The following is a 15,977-nucleotide window of genomic DNA, read 5'->3' as shown; positions in this document are numbered from 1 at the left end:
ATCCACCAGGTAAAGCACACCCCTTTTACATCCCTAAAGAGGAGCAGATCTCCCCACCTGGCGATGAAAAGGAGCTTTCCCTGTGCACCCTGGCACCCAAGAGGGGTCAGGACCACCACCCTGCAGTGGTGGAAGGGATCCAGATGGCAGGAGAGCAGGTTGGTGATGTAGCCCTCACCCTTAGCCCTGAGAGGTCCTCTATTAGTGAGGATCTGCTTGAGCAGCTGTCATGGGGCCACCACCAGGTGCCCCTGGTGCAACATTCACAGGTTAGACAGGAGGTCCAGCTGGACGCTGAGACTACTGCGCTGTGGACACACCTGATCCCAGATGCCGATTCCCTCTGCTGTGACCCAGGGAACCTGCAGTCAGGTAACATTATTTCTCACAACTACCAGGTAGTGAGTGAGACTGACCTGATTGTTCCTGCCTCAACGGCAGGGTTTCCAACACACCCAGTCCCCCAGAAGGGACAGGGAATGAAAGCCGAGCTGGTTTTCTTACAGCCACCAGCTCAGTCTGTCAGTCTGAGTCTGACCAACAGTGGTTCACCCAGACTGGAGCTGGATGGTCAAGCCACCCGCCTGTCAGTGCAGGACATCGCAAAGAGGGGTGTCAGAATCCCCGCCTGCACTGACATGGGCCTGGTGGGTGATAGCGAGTTCGAAGACAGTGAATTAGCTATCCCAGTGCTGGGGCAGCTCCCTGAACCCCTAGCGAGGGAAGGGGGGAGCGAGCAGGTGTCCTACACCCACGCCCAGCGAACGATTGTAAACATGCCGATAGAGGGATTCCTCAATCAGGAAGTGTGCAGGGTGGACCTGAACAGTGAGAATGGGGTAACAATCCCAGATCACTCAGGTGCTCCAGATGACCACTCAGCCGAGGGTCAGGCATGCTCCACCGCTGCACTGCCCCCTGCAGGGTTCCTAGAGCACAGGCATGAACAAATTGAAAAAGCAGATGCCCTGGAAATGGAGGAGCAGCATCAGCAGCTGTGTCAGATCTCCCCAGATTTCCAGGATGTTGGTGCCCAAGATGCCACATGGCATACTGAGAAAGACACCATGTACACGCTGCGCCAGCTTAGAAAGGCAACAGTCACTCAGAAGGAGATGACTGGGATCAGCCACCCGAAAAGACTTTTGGGAAGACTGATTCCTGCCGCCACTGTTGCACGTTTGCTTTTTCTGGTAGGTTTGTGTGCTACTGGCACTCTCACCCTGACTGCCCCAAGAAGGCAGGTGACAGAGATGCCAGAGGGTAGTGACAGACTGTATCGACAGCAGCAAAAGTTGGAAAGCTTAGGGAAAACCCTACAGGCAACTTCCTATGCAACAGGGTTAAACCTTATTCCCCAACCAGTGGACATGATTGTTGGTGTTATACAGTGGGTTTATGCTTGTGTGCAACAGGCCAGAATGTTGACACAAGACCTGTTAAGGGAGTTTAGTGCCACTGTAGCCAGTCTAACCACGGCACAAATCCCAACCCACTTGATTCCACTCTTCTCAGTAGAGGAGTGTGTGACATTAACCCCATTGCTCATAGCTCACCCAGAAGGCAATCCAAGATTGAATTTGGTTCCAAATCTTGAGATGGGTATGGCTACCAAAGCTATCCATTGGCTGTGTCTAAACGATTCACCAATGAAGGGTGTAAAGCTACTAATGGGCAGAGGTAGGTTAATGAACCCCATGAAGAGCAGGTGGGACGTAAATGGCTGGTCAACACACCACATTTAACTGTCACCATGACTTGTGACAGGCATGATACAGCTACCGCAATGCAGCTACCTAATCAAAACAGTTTTCCTGCAAGTTCCCGAGGAGGCCACAGTGTTCTTGAACTTAATACTGTACGGTCTGGAACCAGACAATATAAGACCAAACTTGAGGTCTTGGATGCCTTCAGGTGCCACACTATTGAATTGGATAGAAATCCAAGAAACAGTAAGCCCTGAAGAGGTACAGGTAGTTTAGTTTGCTTTAATGGAACAAACCTCCAAACCACCCTAGCAGATACCCAACACAGGTGTTGTGGTTTATCGGGGGGCTGGGAACAGGAACTGTTGTTATTGTAACACTACTGCCAGGTAGCTGGATCATGACTGACAGTGTACTCTGAATGATGTACTCTCACATCAAGATGTACTCCGGGTAGCATGAATGAGTCAAAGGTAGCATGTCAAAAGAAAGGAAGTGACTTCTCCCCAAATATCTACTACAGAGGTATCAGATATTGACAGTGAGCTTCCTGATGTGTAATTCCTAGACTTAGATAATGTCTCCTACCGTGTTTATACATACTCCAGATGTTATTCATCCTGTTTGTATCCAATGCTGGTTCCGGTATGAATTCTCGAGGAGTAATGTAGACATTTAAGATTAATGTTCTAATGGCAAGGGACATCACTTAACTCTGTTTTGTTTTGAAGGCAACAACGCCTCAGGACCTCGTGACCTTCAAAAAGGGGGGATATGTAGCGGCGAGGCTTAATAATAAGGCAGAATTAAGTGTTTCTGAGCTTCCCAAATGAGGCCCCATTTCTCTGTTCATCTCTGTGGTGCAGCCACAGAGAGACCATTAGTGCAGGGTGATTTAAGGTTTCCTAGGACAGCTCCCAAAGGCGGATGCACTTAGCTAAGTCTGGCTATCATGATCAATGGTCATCCACTGGCGCCTATCAGTCTAGGGAGTGCCGGATGGACATCTGGACTGCATTACTAAGTGTCAGGACTAAGTGACTCATATCTCACCTTGATCAACCAATCAGGGACTGGTAGGGCTGAGTAACCCACGTGGGACTCTGATGCCCATGGAACTTTCAGCCAATCAACGAGCTGAAGTTCCTCCAGGTAAAAACAGGCAACACAGAGAGCCTGAGAGATTCAGATTCAACGAGATTCAGATTCGGGAGATTCAGTAAGATTCAGGAGTGGACTTCTGTGGACTGTTCTAAAGGGAATTCAAAGGAGAATTCCAGGGCAGGATGGCCCAGGAGCAGAAGGCTCCCAAGGGCAGGACATTCTCGCAGCGCGCCTCCTGACCATCCTGAGACTCAGCCCGGACAACCACGGAATGGCCAGTGTGTCCGAGTGCCAGAACTTTCCTTTGTTCTAAGAGTCTAGAGTGGAGGTTGCCAGAGAGTAACCAGCAGCAGGCCTCGTGGACAGGTCAGAACTGTGGACAGCTGAATCACTATTCAGAACTAGCTCTTCATCAGGAACGAACCGGTCCTCTTCCTGACTTGCTGGGATCCACAGTCATCTTTTCTCCTGTGCACAAACTTTGCTAGTTAAAGCCAACACTAACTAGCCGGTCAGTGAGCATCAGCAGCGCACCATCGCAAGCCGCACAGCACAGCCTGGCACGGAGCCAGAGAGCGCGGATTGGACAGCAACAAGCCTGCAGCTGATTGTTTGTGCCTGCAGGAGATCTGAATCCCCAGAAATTGGATGAGTATTCAACTTCAATGCATTACAGCTCGAGAATTCAATTGTTATCCCAACCAGTTGATATCAATTTAATTCCTAAGAGTTATGTACTTGTTTTGAGTATCTAATGTAGAAGTTATAACCAAGTTCATTTACGAAACGGTCTTAATGAATGATATACTGAACGTATGTCCTCTTGATATGTGTAACACTTCGTAACTGATTGAATATATATATCTTTTGTATTCTGATAACCCTCTCGATAAGATCTGTTAGGTTTATATGCATATTCTATGTATTAATAAATGTATCCTCGTGTATTAGTACCTGTGTGTGTGCGTTGTTTGAGTTATGTCGCATGGTTGGATTCTAAAGCCATCAAAAGAATCAACTTTGTGATTTACTGCTACAATTAATAATTGTCTCAGTAAATGCCCAAACCCTACAGAACTGGTGCCTTCAGAGAGCCACTATGGTTACATATTTGGCGTCCCTGAACGGCTATGAAACACTACAAATGTAACCTCAATTTTGTGATTTTTGTGTTTTTGTGAATTTTTGTGATTCTTGTAATTTTTGTGAGCTCACAGAAAAAGACATTTCATTGCCAGCAACTACTGCTGCACACCGTATTGTTGTGCATTTGATAAATAAACTTTGAGTGGATTTGATTTGACCTCATATGAAGTGGATTAAAAACTCAAGTTCATAACAAGAGTCTACCAGGAGTGGGGATTGAACCCATGTAGACATTTATTGTTGTGGTCATTCTATAAAGTGCTTAGAGAAGCCACTTTTAAAGGCACTATATATAAAAAAAAATCATGAACATACACAGTCAAGTTGTTCACTCATCACAGAACTCTTAAGAGGAGACACCCCAGATGGGACTCGAACCCACAATCCCTGGCTTAGGAGGCCAGTGCCTTATCCATTAGGCCACTGGGGCTCACAATTCACAAGGGATTCATTCAGGTCAGATGACAATTAATGTGTTTCTGCTTCATCAATAATTCTTGTGAAATTACAGATTTTATTCAGTAATAAATTTACTGTGACCCGAGATGGACCGGTGTCCAGTTCCGGTGTTGAAGGTGTCACCTTGTTGTTGCTTCATTGCCCATTCCTGTGGAAGTACAGATTTTAATGAGATGTTTTGTGAGATGTAACTGTGTGTGATTTTTGAAATGCAATTAATGATCGACAGTGACTGATGATCCGTTCCCGACACCCGAAGAAGGCTCCGCAGCCCAAACGTTGTGTCTTCTCTTCTCTTTTCAGCAGGAATAAATGTTTACTTGTTCCCGTGATGTGTGATTATTGTTCCTGAAAACATCATTAACTGTGAAAGTTCCCCCTGAGAGTTTTGATCACTACGTGTGAAAGAAAAGAAGAGCTCTTTCAGGTCCGAGTCTGGATCGGAACCCCAGGCGAACTGAACCGACTGCTTCGGATCGGGACAGAGACGGAGGCGGCGGGTCGTAAGAACCAAGGGCGGGACTTCTGTGGTGAACAGAAGAAAACCAAACCCACTGATCTTTCCATCAATTCAATAGCGACATTCACTTATATACAAATAGCAGATCGACAACGTCAGAATCCTATATTAGTGTGTCCTGCATATTAAGTTACTAATTAAAAAAATAATGTCCAATAATAAAGAATGAAATGAGTTTATTTTTGGGTCAGATCTAGACTCAAGCGGGCGGCATGTTCTGGATTGCTGTTTCAGCTCTAACCGGAGACTGGAGTTTGTTTCATTTTCAATCACACATAAAACACTTTCACACACGAGGGGAAGCAAGCGCGTGTGAGAACTGTGGTTCGACCCCATGCCTCTAGTGAAGAACGTCAATGGGATTAAAGACGAGCTTGTGCCCTGGTGCTCTTTTCAGAGGGGCTCCTTCCTGCACAGATTGCCGATTGTTTAGCATTTCACCATGGACGGGGCTCAAACTCTTGCAATTACTCACCCGTAAGAAGAGAAGTCATGTTATTGGACACATATCTATGTAATCATTTCATAGAATTAACATAAATTAACAATTAACGGAGTTAAAACGTTGGTTTTTTTTAAACTGAAGTGAGGTAGTTAAAAAGTTATCTGTCACCCCATTAGGAATGAACCCCAATCACCTGCATGACAGGGAGGGATACTCACCACTATACTCACGAGGAGCACGGGTTTGCTGTTGGTCGTTGGTCACTTACTGGTAACAGAAATGAGAATGAAAATGTGTATAGATGATGTACGAATTACCGTGTGCTTTCACTTGTCCCAAGCTCAGTTGAAAGAATTTCCAGCGTTAGAAACCTCATGAATAACAACTGATTCTACACGTGTTAGTAGTGTGTGAGGAGGAGCAGTAGCACAGACAGATGGAAAAGGAGATCTAGAAAAAGTGTTTTTAGCCGAGTTAAAAATGGACAAATTACAAATCAACATTTCTTCAAAAGTTTATCCCAAGAATTTCCAAAAATACAGAGAAAAGTACATTTTTCCTTCAGCAAGACCTAGACGGGATGTGGTTTTTGTTGTAAACAGAGCACAGAGCATAGTCTTGTCACAATGACGTGTAATTCTAGACACTCGAAGAAGGCTCCACGGTCGAAACATTGTGTTTGTTTTCTTCTCAGCAGAGAATAAACCTTTACTTGCTCCTTAATTAAGGAAAGTCTACCAGGACTGGGGATGAAACCCACGTGGTTTTTATGTCTCTTGGATCTTAAGTCCAACGCTTTTACCGCTTGGACTTCCTGCTCAATTACAGCACTAGAAATATTCTGATTCAGGGCTTCTGCGGTTCCTGCTAATTACATGCAAGTGGGAGACTCCCTCACTGAAGAGTCCCATCTCCCTGCAAGAGAGAAGACCAGTCAATCAGATGTACTCTAAAAAACCAACAGGAGAAAATCGCAGTGTGTCAGGAGTCGTTTCATAAAAGCAGAAAATACGAACAGAGCTGGACGTATGTTCTTGTAATCATGGAATAAGACAGGATTTGAGGCCGGGATCTCTTGCAACCAAACAGCAAACTCAAACCAACGAGCCAGAGAGGTCGTGAGTGCTTTGATTTCAAGTGTGTTTTTCACGAGTGTGCGATCGCGCAGAAGACTCGTGAGGGATTTAATGTGCACGGGAGGGAGCTGATCTTTAACACAGGAAGGGGGATTAGCTCAAATAGTAGAGCGCTCGCTTAGCATGCGAGAGATAGCGGGATGATGCCCGCATCCTACAGCTTTTGCGCTCTATGTACTAGAGAGGACAAACACTCTCGGGATGGAATGATGAAAGTGGGAGAGACTTTTCCCCCGTCACCCATGACACGACCCACACTCAGACTGCTTAGTTATAACTCACGCTTGCTTTTTACTCCATTTCTGAACGTTGTTTGCCAGATGTACGTTTCAAAGTTTTGTGGTCATCAGTTTAATGCGCTTTATTGACTTCGCGTGGTGTTCTGGTCTCTTTACCGGTGAGTTATGAAGATGAGATCTTCCCTTTTCTTCAGCACGGCGTTTTAATCTTTTGGGGGAATATGGTCTGTTACAACAGTCACACGAAAATAATGTTCATATATATAATGTTCATTTCGACATGAGCTGGCAAGCAGCCATCATCCAGTCTCGTTAGTGCAGCAGGTAGTGTGTCAGTCTCATGATCTGAAGGTTGTGAGTTTGATCCTCACACGGGGCAGGGATCAATCATGTTTTGGGCTCTTCACAGATGGGGCGTGAGACGTTCACTCACGCACGTGTGTTCTTCACTTCCACGCCGAATACGAGATGTTAAGTCAGCGATAAACACGGTTCGATTTCTCGCTATGATGCTTGGTGTCCACTCGCACGTTTTTAAAATAATGATATATGAGAGCATCAGATAAACTCCGAGTGGTGAAGGTGTCTCCACCATCGGATCTTGTAAACTAGCAGTCAGCCCGTCAGCTGCAGCACCTGGCTATAACCTCACGACACTCGCTGTGCTGTGCTCCCGAGGAGGGCTGGATATGTCTTCCTACAATAATAGAAAAAAAGATGGTCTCTTCGTGCACAGAGACCAGAGACAGGCCGGAGACAGGTTGGAAATGATCCGGGAACGAGCCCATGTCAGTTCGGAGAACATAAGTTTTGCGGATAGTCGTGGCTGAGTGGTTATGGCGATAGACTGAAAATCCTTTGAGATCTCCCCGCGCAGGTTCAAATCCTGCTGACTGGATTATGTTGTGGGACAATAAGTATGTAGTAGTAACAATAAAACATAATAGACAATGAGGAAAAGCAGAGAGTGGACATGCATTGAGGCTGAGGCCCTGCAGTTAGCTGTTGAGGACGTGCACTGCAGTGGGATAGAAACTGTTCTGGAGTCCAGTTGATCTTGTTTTAATCGCACGGTACCGCTTGCCAGAGCGCAGGGGGGAGAATTTGTTCCGGAATGGCTGGGATCCTAAATGATGGATTGGGATTTATTGTGACAGCGGATGGTGTGGATCTCACCGACTGATGGGAAACAGACCAGTGCAGTGAGACTCGCGCCGATCGTTTAGACTAGACCAACGAGCCCACCCTTTCCCTCTCTCCTGCCAAATCTGTCGCAGATGCGTTTGGTTTTTATGAGCCATCTGATGGGTGAAGTCTAAAAAAGGCAATTCAAGTTTAATTTATCTAAACCCGCGGGAACTTCTGATTGCTGGAGAGACTCTACAGCTCTTGAAAGGAAACAGAGAGGCTGTTTCGCTACCTTTTGTGTTTGCTTAGTGAATCCGCTGGTGATTATCGGTATAGATAGATAGAAATTCCAAAACTGAGCACGAAGAGAGTGGGACGGAGTGGAAACGATGCGGGAACGAGCCCGTGTCAGTTCGGGTGAAGGTGGGTTTGTGTGTGTAGTTGTGGCCGAGTGGTTAAGATGCTGGACTTGAAATCCCTTTGAGTCTTAAAAACAGAGAGGCACCTCAATAACGGTCTGGGGAGGAACAAGGCGCCACTCAGAACGTGTGTCATTTCTCATCATGCAGCGCTGATTCACTGAGAAAACACCATTGCTAGGTGGTGCTAGTGGAGTGGTAGGTGTTGGTGAAATGATTATCTTCATTTAATCTGTTCTCCAACTGTTTATCATCTTTAAATTCACTTAATATGGAATATTAAAATGAAATGTTGTAACTATAAGGAATTGTTTGCAGCTGAAAATAATACGATATTTGAAATATTATCATATTGTCTATAGCCGGCGGTGGCAGCTAAAAATGAGGAAAATACACAGCAGTATTTCACCTTCTTCATAAACATTTTTTTGCTGATATAACCCAGCGCATCTGCGACAGATTTGAATGCCGGAGTCTCGCTGTATTTCTAATACCAGTGTGATACTCGAGGAACGTAGTGCGGTCGCGGTGCCTCATGGGACCGGCTGGCCTCATTGTCAGAAGTTAGGATGGCCGAGCGGTCTAAGGCGCTGCGTTCAGGTCGCAGTCTCCTCTGGAGGCATGGGTTCGAATCCCACTCCTGACACACACAGCTTTCTTATCGGTATAAACTATAGAAATATAATAAATATATCACAGAGACATTCTCATCTTTTCTCCGTAGAGCGCCAGTGAAGGAAGCACTAAGTACTGCACACCGAAATTGTTTCTACAGCATCTCGCGAGCTGAACCCTGAGCACGAACTGCAGGAGCTGTGAATCAGAACATTTCAATTCATCTGATCAGTAAATGAATTTGCAGGACCCGTTAATATAGGTTTGTTACCTTGTCTTTCCTGTTTGCACAGTATATAACTGAACGTCCCTCGTAATTTGAAAGAGACAGGATAAGGACACGGAGCTACTAACGCGATTCTCATTGCAATTAGTCCCGAAACAAGCGAGTCCAGTGGCTGCGGGTTTGAAGGTGAACATGTCTCGTATTCTAAAGGCTTCTGCTTCTACTGATGAATTGCTGTTTCAGCTCTAACGGGAGACGAGTTTGTCTCATTTTCAGTTAAAACGTTGTTTTTTTTAAACTGATGTGAGGTAGTTAAAGAGATATCCGTCTCCCCGTCGGGGAATCGAACCCCGGTATCCCGCGTGACAGGCGGGGATACGCACCACTATACTAACAAGGAGCCCGTGCTTGGTGTTAGTTGTGAGCTCTGTTTCCTGTGTTCTTCCTCTCAGGGCTGACGTTTCCAGTTCAGCCTGTTAATATGATTCTTCACAGAATTGAGAATGAAAATGTGGAGAGATGTTATACAAATTTCCTTTTTCCGACTAATCTAACTGCTGCTCCAAAGGTGAAACCCGTCAACTCTTAAAAGGTTTTTGAAAATCTGCCTGAATGTGATTTTGTTTAAAAATCTTTCTGTATTTATTATAACAATCGCTGACAAAAATATTACGATGAACTTTTGAAAACAATGAAACTAAAAGGATGAAACCAAGCGCTCTTAGCTACTTATTGAGTGTTCATGAGCGTAAATAAACAACTGAAAGCAGGTGAACTCACCGTGTGCTTTCACTCGTCCCAAGCTCAATTAAAATAACTTTCCAGCGTTAGAAACCTCATTTCTGACATTGTTTGCCTGCTGTATGTTTCAAAGTTTTGTGGTCATCAGTTTAATGCGCTTTATATGACTTCGCGTGGTGTTCTGGTCTCTTGTCCGGTGAGTTATGAAGATGAGATCTCTTTTCTTTAGCCCGGCGTTTTAATCTTTTGGGGGAATATGGTCTGAGTTACAACTAATCACCCAGCCTCGTTAGCGCAGTAGATAGCGGGTCAGTCTCATTTACTCTTCTGACACAGGCGGCTCCTGTTCGCTCATACACGCGTGTTCTTGCGTACCTCTTGGAAAGCGTGACCTTTCCAAGGGAGAAAAGCACAGCCCAGTGCTCGATCGGAGTCTCCGGGCTGTTTTTGTCCTTGTGCGTTTAACACAGAAGCACGTCTGACAGCAACAGATCACGCAGTGGGTAGTAGGAGGCTGGTTAACTCAGTTGGTTAGAGCGTGGTGCTTATAACGCCACGGTCGCGGTTTCGATCCCCGTACGGGCCACTGTTTCAACTTTTATAAAACAGACACCTCTGTTTCTCAATTCACAGACGCAGGATTATACATCCTGCGTTCTTAATAAGAAGTTAAAAAAAATCTAAGACAGGCTTGTCACAAAGACGTGTACATTTTCTTTAGAAAGTGTGAGAAGGTCCTGAGCAGGTGGGCTAGGCTGTGAAAGAGCATGTCTAATGTAGACAGAGCCCAGTCACCTCTGAGCGCGGTGTAGGAGTGCCGAGTGATCACTTTGTTGAAGTTAAAGTCTAGAGCGCTCGTGGAGCGGTAGATGTTGGTGAAACGATTATCTTCATTTAATCTCTTTTCCTACTGTTTAGCATCTTTAAATCCACTTAATATGGAATATTAAGGTGAAATTTTGTAACTATAATTAATTGTTTGCAGCTGAAAATAATACGATATTTGCAGTATTATCATACTGTGTATAGCCGGCAGTGGCGGCTAAAAATGAGGAAAATACACAGCAGTATTTCACCTTCTTCATAAACATTGTTTTGCTTATAAAACCCAGCGCATCTGCGACAGATCTGAATACCGGAGTCTCGCTGTATTTCTAATACCAGTGTGATACTCGAGGACCGTAGTGGGGTCCTGGTTGTTGATGGGATCAGCTGGCGGAGGAGCAGGTGAGGCTGTGCGTGTAGTTGTGGCCGAGTGGTTAAGGCGATGGACTACACCTTTATTGGGGTCTCCCCGTGCAGTTCATAACCTGCCGACTACGTGATGCTTTATGGTAAATTCAAATGATGTGTCTGTTAACATTTAAATTTCTAACTGACTGGGTTGCATGTCTGTCCTACAGATGCAGCCATTCAAAGTGCGCGTTACAGACACGTACCACAGGTGGCGTCGCGCATTGTGACGCAAGATGATGCGCGGCACTGCAGTACGTGATTGGTTGACCGACAGGCGCACTCGTGGTCGGTTGGTCTGTCGTAGAAAGACTTACAGTAAACGTCTTTGCTGTGCCCGTTGTAGATATAGAATTTTACCACTGAAGGGAAATCTTAGTAGCTGAGCATAAAAAGAATAGGAGCATACTGTAACGCGTGTGAAGGCCATCAACGATATTAATTTTGGAACATAAACATACAGTACTGTATATGGCTGGTCTTGGTACTTTAAAGAAAAAATACACACCAGTATTCCATTTCTCCCTAAACATTTTAAGCATCGAAGTCTTTAACTAAAGAGATACCGGAGTCAACAAGCATACTTTTAGAATTTGATTAATAGGGAATATAATATGGAATCGCGTATCTAAAGAATTTAATAACGATATGATTATATTCGTGTACTGCGACAGGGCTGTGTAGGGCTGTTTTGCCTCTCTCTTCATGCGACTGTACCAGGAGGAGGATTTCTTTCTATTCGAAACGTGTATTTTAAAAGTTTAAGAAGTAAAAACCTTACAGCGTACACAGATTTCTAAACTGATCAGGATCGTTATCTTTGTCTTATGCATAATAATGTTCACCGCTCTGTCCAGCAAATTAATAATAAACTTTATTTTATATAGCGTTTTAAACGAATAAGTAATTAGATTGCTCATAAACCTAATCACTTGCTTTTTCTTTTTATTTATACTCAGATTTCAACTATAGATCGTATTATTAATAACCATAATAACAACCAACCAACAAAAACAACCATATAAACATAATACCAACCAAAAACATAGATAACGACCACAATACAAAATCAAATATATCAAACCATTATACTCTCGCAAATTCCTCCAATTATCATAATCCCGCCCCTTATGCAAAACCAAACCCTCCTCCCATCCCAGTTTATCCTCTTTATCATAAACAAAATCCACCTCAATTTTCAACATAAAGCATTACTGCTTACTGGGTTTTTGAGGGGGGGGGGGAGGTGTCTTTCGCTGGAAGTCTCGCCTGCTTCTACTTTACGAGTACAACCCCCTCTCTGCAGGAGTGCTGGCTGTGATGAATTAAACCGGTTTCACAGGTATTTTCAAAGTAGGAAGTACAGTGTTAACTGGTAGCTGGGCTCCTCAATGAAATCGCTTTAACATGCTAATGCGTTGGTGTAACAGTCCGGGAGTGGCAAGCTTCTAATGTCAACTCGACTCGATTGGAAGACAATGAACGTATTTTAGCCCTAAATGAATTAATAGCAAACATGGTTTACATAAAATACATTTTTCCAAGAAAGTTTATAATAATGCGATCTATAGTTGAAATCTGAGCCTAAATATAAAGCAAAAGCATTTTCAGAGAGCAATCACGCTGTGTTTATGTAGAAAAAGCGATTAGGTTTATGAGCAATCTAATTACCTATTTGCCTAAAACGCTATATAAAATAATTTAGAGATGAATGATCAGTGTCGCAGTTTAAATAATTTTCGTAGGAGGGCTTGGACAGATTCCAAGTGCATTTTTGCAATTTACGTTGCATTGTCCAATGTGCTGTTGTAATACAGTTTAGAATACAGTTAGTCTAAGCTTTATCAGCTTTATTTATGGGTTGCAATTTTAAAAAAGTCAAAAACCGCACTCAAAATGCAATTTAGAGCTTTCTGGCAAGAGGAGACACCCAAATTATAATGTAACATGCCACTGTTTGTGCATGAACAAAGTTATACTGCAATTTTCCTTAGATACGCGATTAAAAAAAATAAATTTTTTGAATCCCCGGCGGAACACACTCCATAAGAATCAGCGCTTTTATACAGTATATTGCCTTTAAACACATATATTTAAACACGCGTTTACGATTTAAATCAAAACGTGATTCAAATCAATATAAATGTTTATTTTGTAACACATAGGTGACTATTCATTGTTATTAAAAAGACTTAAATTCGATCATGTTGTGATATTTAGAAATATATATTTGTTTGGTGCGAGTGAGGTTTTATTTAATCTCTGACCAAGGGAAATGTTTCATTTTTTCAAAGAAATGTTTGTTAAAAAATAAAGTCATAGTTCCATGGGATTCAATCACAGACCATGTGACATGGGAGTCAGGAAACTAACACACAGCGCCACCAGATTTAATAACACTATAAAAACGCTATAAAATAATGTGACTAGGCACAGAACAAGTTTACAGCACAGTACAATAATAAATGCTGACCATGACTTTAGAAGCATAAATTACCTTACACTCAATTTAAACACAAGCTGTCTTTAGCCCTCTAAGCTGGTTCATACAGAAATGTAGAGATCCAGGCTCAGAACACACAGCTTCATTAGCGAATACATATGCAGGACAACTAGAGAAGACGTTTTACAGAGGATGGATTTTTAGAAACATCCCATCAGTGACATCACTGAAGTCAACTCCTAGGTACTGTAACTGTCGTGTGGATAGTTTCACAAGAATCAGACAAAGGTTTAAGCATCGCTTGTTCTAGATAAAACTGCAAAAAAAAATAACAACCCATAATGTACTTCTTTGCGGCTCTGTTTGCCCAAATCATATATTCACAACGTGAAATTTAGAAAATAATATTACGTAACCAAAATCCGCAATATGGAAACAGAACCTGTGTAATTGTTGATAGATGATGTACTCGTAACATTTTTACAAGACGAACTACAACATTTAAAAAATGACTTGTATGTACTTGATATCTCTAATCAATCCACGGCGAAATTGTTAAAGCAGAGTCCCAGCACAAAACGAAACTAAAACGCCCTGGGCATACCATTTCGCGCTTCTTATTAGTTGCTCAAAAGTGCATAATATAAACCTAGAAACATATACAGTACGTGAGCAGTATTTACGTATTGTTGGACTCTTTCAGGGATGGTTTCCGAAACTAAGGCTGTATTTATGTACTGTAGTATCGGTGTTAAGACATACCTCTCAAATACTGTAAATCAAGTTAAAAATATCTCAAGACCGATTCTGGTCATAATGAAACCATGTTTCGTGTATGTTTTCTTTAAAGTACCGAGACCAGCCATATACTGTATGTTTATGTTCCAAAATTAATATCGTTTATGGCCTTCACACACGTTGCAGTATGCTCCTATTCTTTTTATGCTCAGCTACTAAGATTTCCCTTCAGTGGTAAAATTAGATATGAATATTCAATACTTAAACGGGCACAGTTAAGACATTAAATATACATATACATACTTTACAGTATACAGTACAGTTTTCATACGATAATATGTTTATGTTCCTAAATCAATCTCTTTTATGAGCATGTGAAAGGCATGGTGAATCGATTCTCAAAAATTACTGTACTTTGCATGATTGAAAACAAATGCGTGATTGCGAAATGCTGTGGTGTTACTTTTACAAAGACGGTCAATGAAAAAAAGAATGTTGACCAGGGCAATACTTTGAGTTTACACTTACAGCTTGTCCAAGGTCATTCATTATTAATACTATTAGTAATATCTTCGTTAAAGACTTTGATGGCCACAGCTCAAACATGAAAGGTTGAGCTTTATTAGCTCCACCTTGCGAAAATTCCAGATACTATTATTTTGCTTGTCGTATTATAGGAGAATTTACGGTAACAAGCGGTATTTACCGGTAACTTGCGGTAGACTGCGTACAGCGTACCGGAAAATAATGCGGTATCGCCCGCGCATTTTGAATGGCTGCATCTGTATCTTTCTATCTGACAGGGAGTGTCTCTGTGTCACAGTTCTCGTCATTCGTGATCCTGCGCTTGAACTCGACCGGTTGCTGATAACGTCGGCTGACAGGTCTACTTCAGGGGAGAGTTGTGGGTACAGAGAGGTGCCTCAGTATCGTCTTTGAGAGGAATAAGGCGTCACTCAGAACGCGCGTCATTTCTCATCTCACAGCGCCGGTAGCGCAGCGCTGATCCACTGACCAAAGACCATCGCTAGGTGGCGCTTGTGGAGTGTTAGATAGTGATACTGACTCGTGAACAGCACCCCCTATCCCCATGTACTGTCTGTCTAATAGTGCCGACAAAATCATATAAAAATAAAGAAAAATTTCACAACCCAAAGCAATGCTGTGAAAGGTGAGGGGGCCTCCTAGTGTGTAAAACACTTGGTTAGAGCATTGTGGGTGTTGTGCTTAAAAAGCTATTAAGTCATGAATAAGACCCCCTATTCCAGTAAATTACCTGTAGTGCTAACTTAAAAAACTTAAAAAAGAATAAAAGAATAAAGTTTCACAAACCAAAGCAAGGATGTGAAAGGTCAGGGGGCCTGCCTAGTGTGTAAAACTCTTGGTTAGAGCATTGTGGGTGCTGTAGTTTAAATGCTATTGCCTCGTGAACAGCACCCCCCCATCCCAGTGCACAGTGCCACATTCCATAAAACCACCAGAAAAAGAGATTCACAACGCAAAGCTGTGTCAGTCTTCTGTGTAAAAAAATCGGTTTGAACATCATGGGTGCTGTTTTTAAAAAGCTGTTGAGTAAAGAATGGGAATTTTCCTGCTGTCAGCAGTATTGTGAATATAGTTGACCCCTACTTGAATGAAAACAGGACATACAGAAAGGGTTTCAGAAATCAAACAAAGCC

General features: G+C 43.0%; 3 non-coding genes across 3 annotated transcripts; 2 read left to right on the top strand and 1 right to left on the bottom strand.

The window, feature by feature from the left end:
* Window positions 1–4,313: 4,313 nt before the first annotated feature.
* trnar-ccu (transfer RNA arginine (anticodon CCU)) lies at window positions 4,314–4,386 on the bottom strand. Its single transcript has one exon. It is a non-coding gene; the product is annotated as a tRNA-Arg (tRNA).
* Window positions 4,387–8,865: 4,479 nt separating this feature from the next.
* Window positions 8,866–8,948, top strand: trnal-cag (transfer RNA leucine (anticodon CAG)). Its single transcript has one exon. It is a non-coding gene; the product is annotated as a tRNA-Leu (tRNA).
* Window positions 8,949–10,396: 1,448 nt separating this feature from the next.
* trnai-uau (transfer RNA isoleucine (anticodon UAU)) lies at window positions 10,397–10,470 on the top strand. Its single transcript has one exon. It is a non-coding gene; the product is annotated as a tRNA-Ile (tRNA).
* Window positions 10,471–15,977: the final 5,507 nt, after the last annotated feature.

The sequence above is a fragment of the Atractosteus spatula genome, chromosome 5, assembly GCF_055471065.1.
Source record: "Atractosteus spatula isolate fAtrSpa1 chromosome 5, fAtrSpa1.hap1, whole genome shotgun sequence".
Taxonomy (NCBI): domain Eukaryota; kingdom Metazoa; phylum Chordata; class Actinopteri; order Semionotiformes; family Lepisosteidae; genus Atractosteus; species Atractosteus spatula.
Note: the sequence above shows the minus strand (reverse complement) of the source record. Positions and strands in the feature narration are given on the sequence as shown.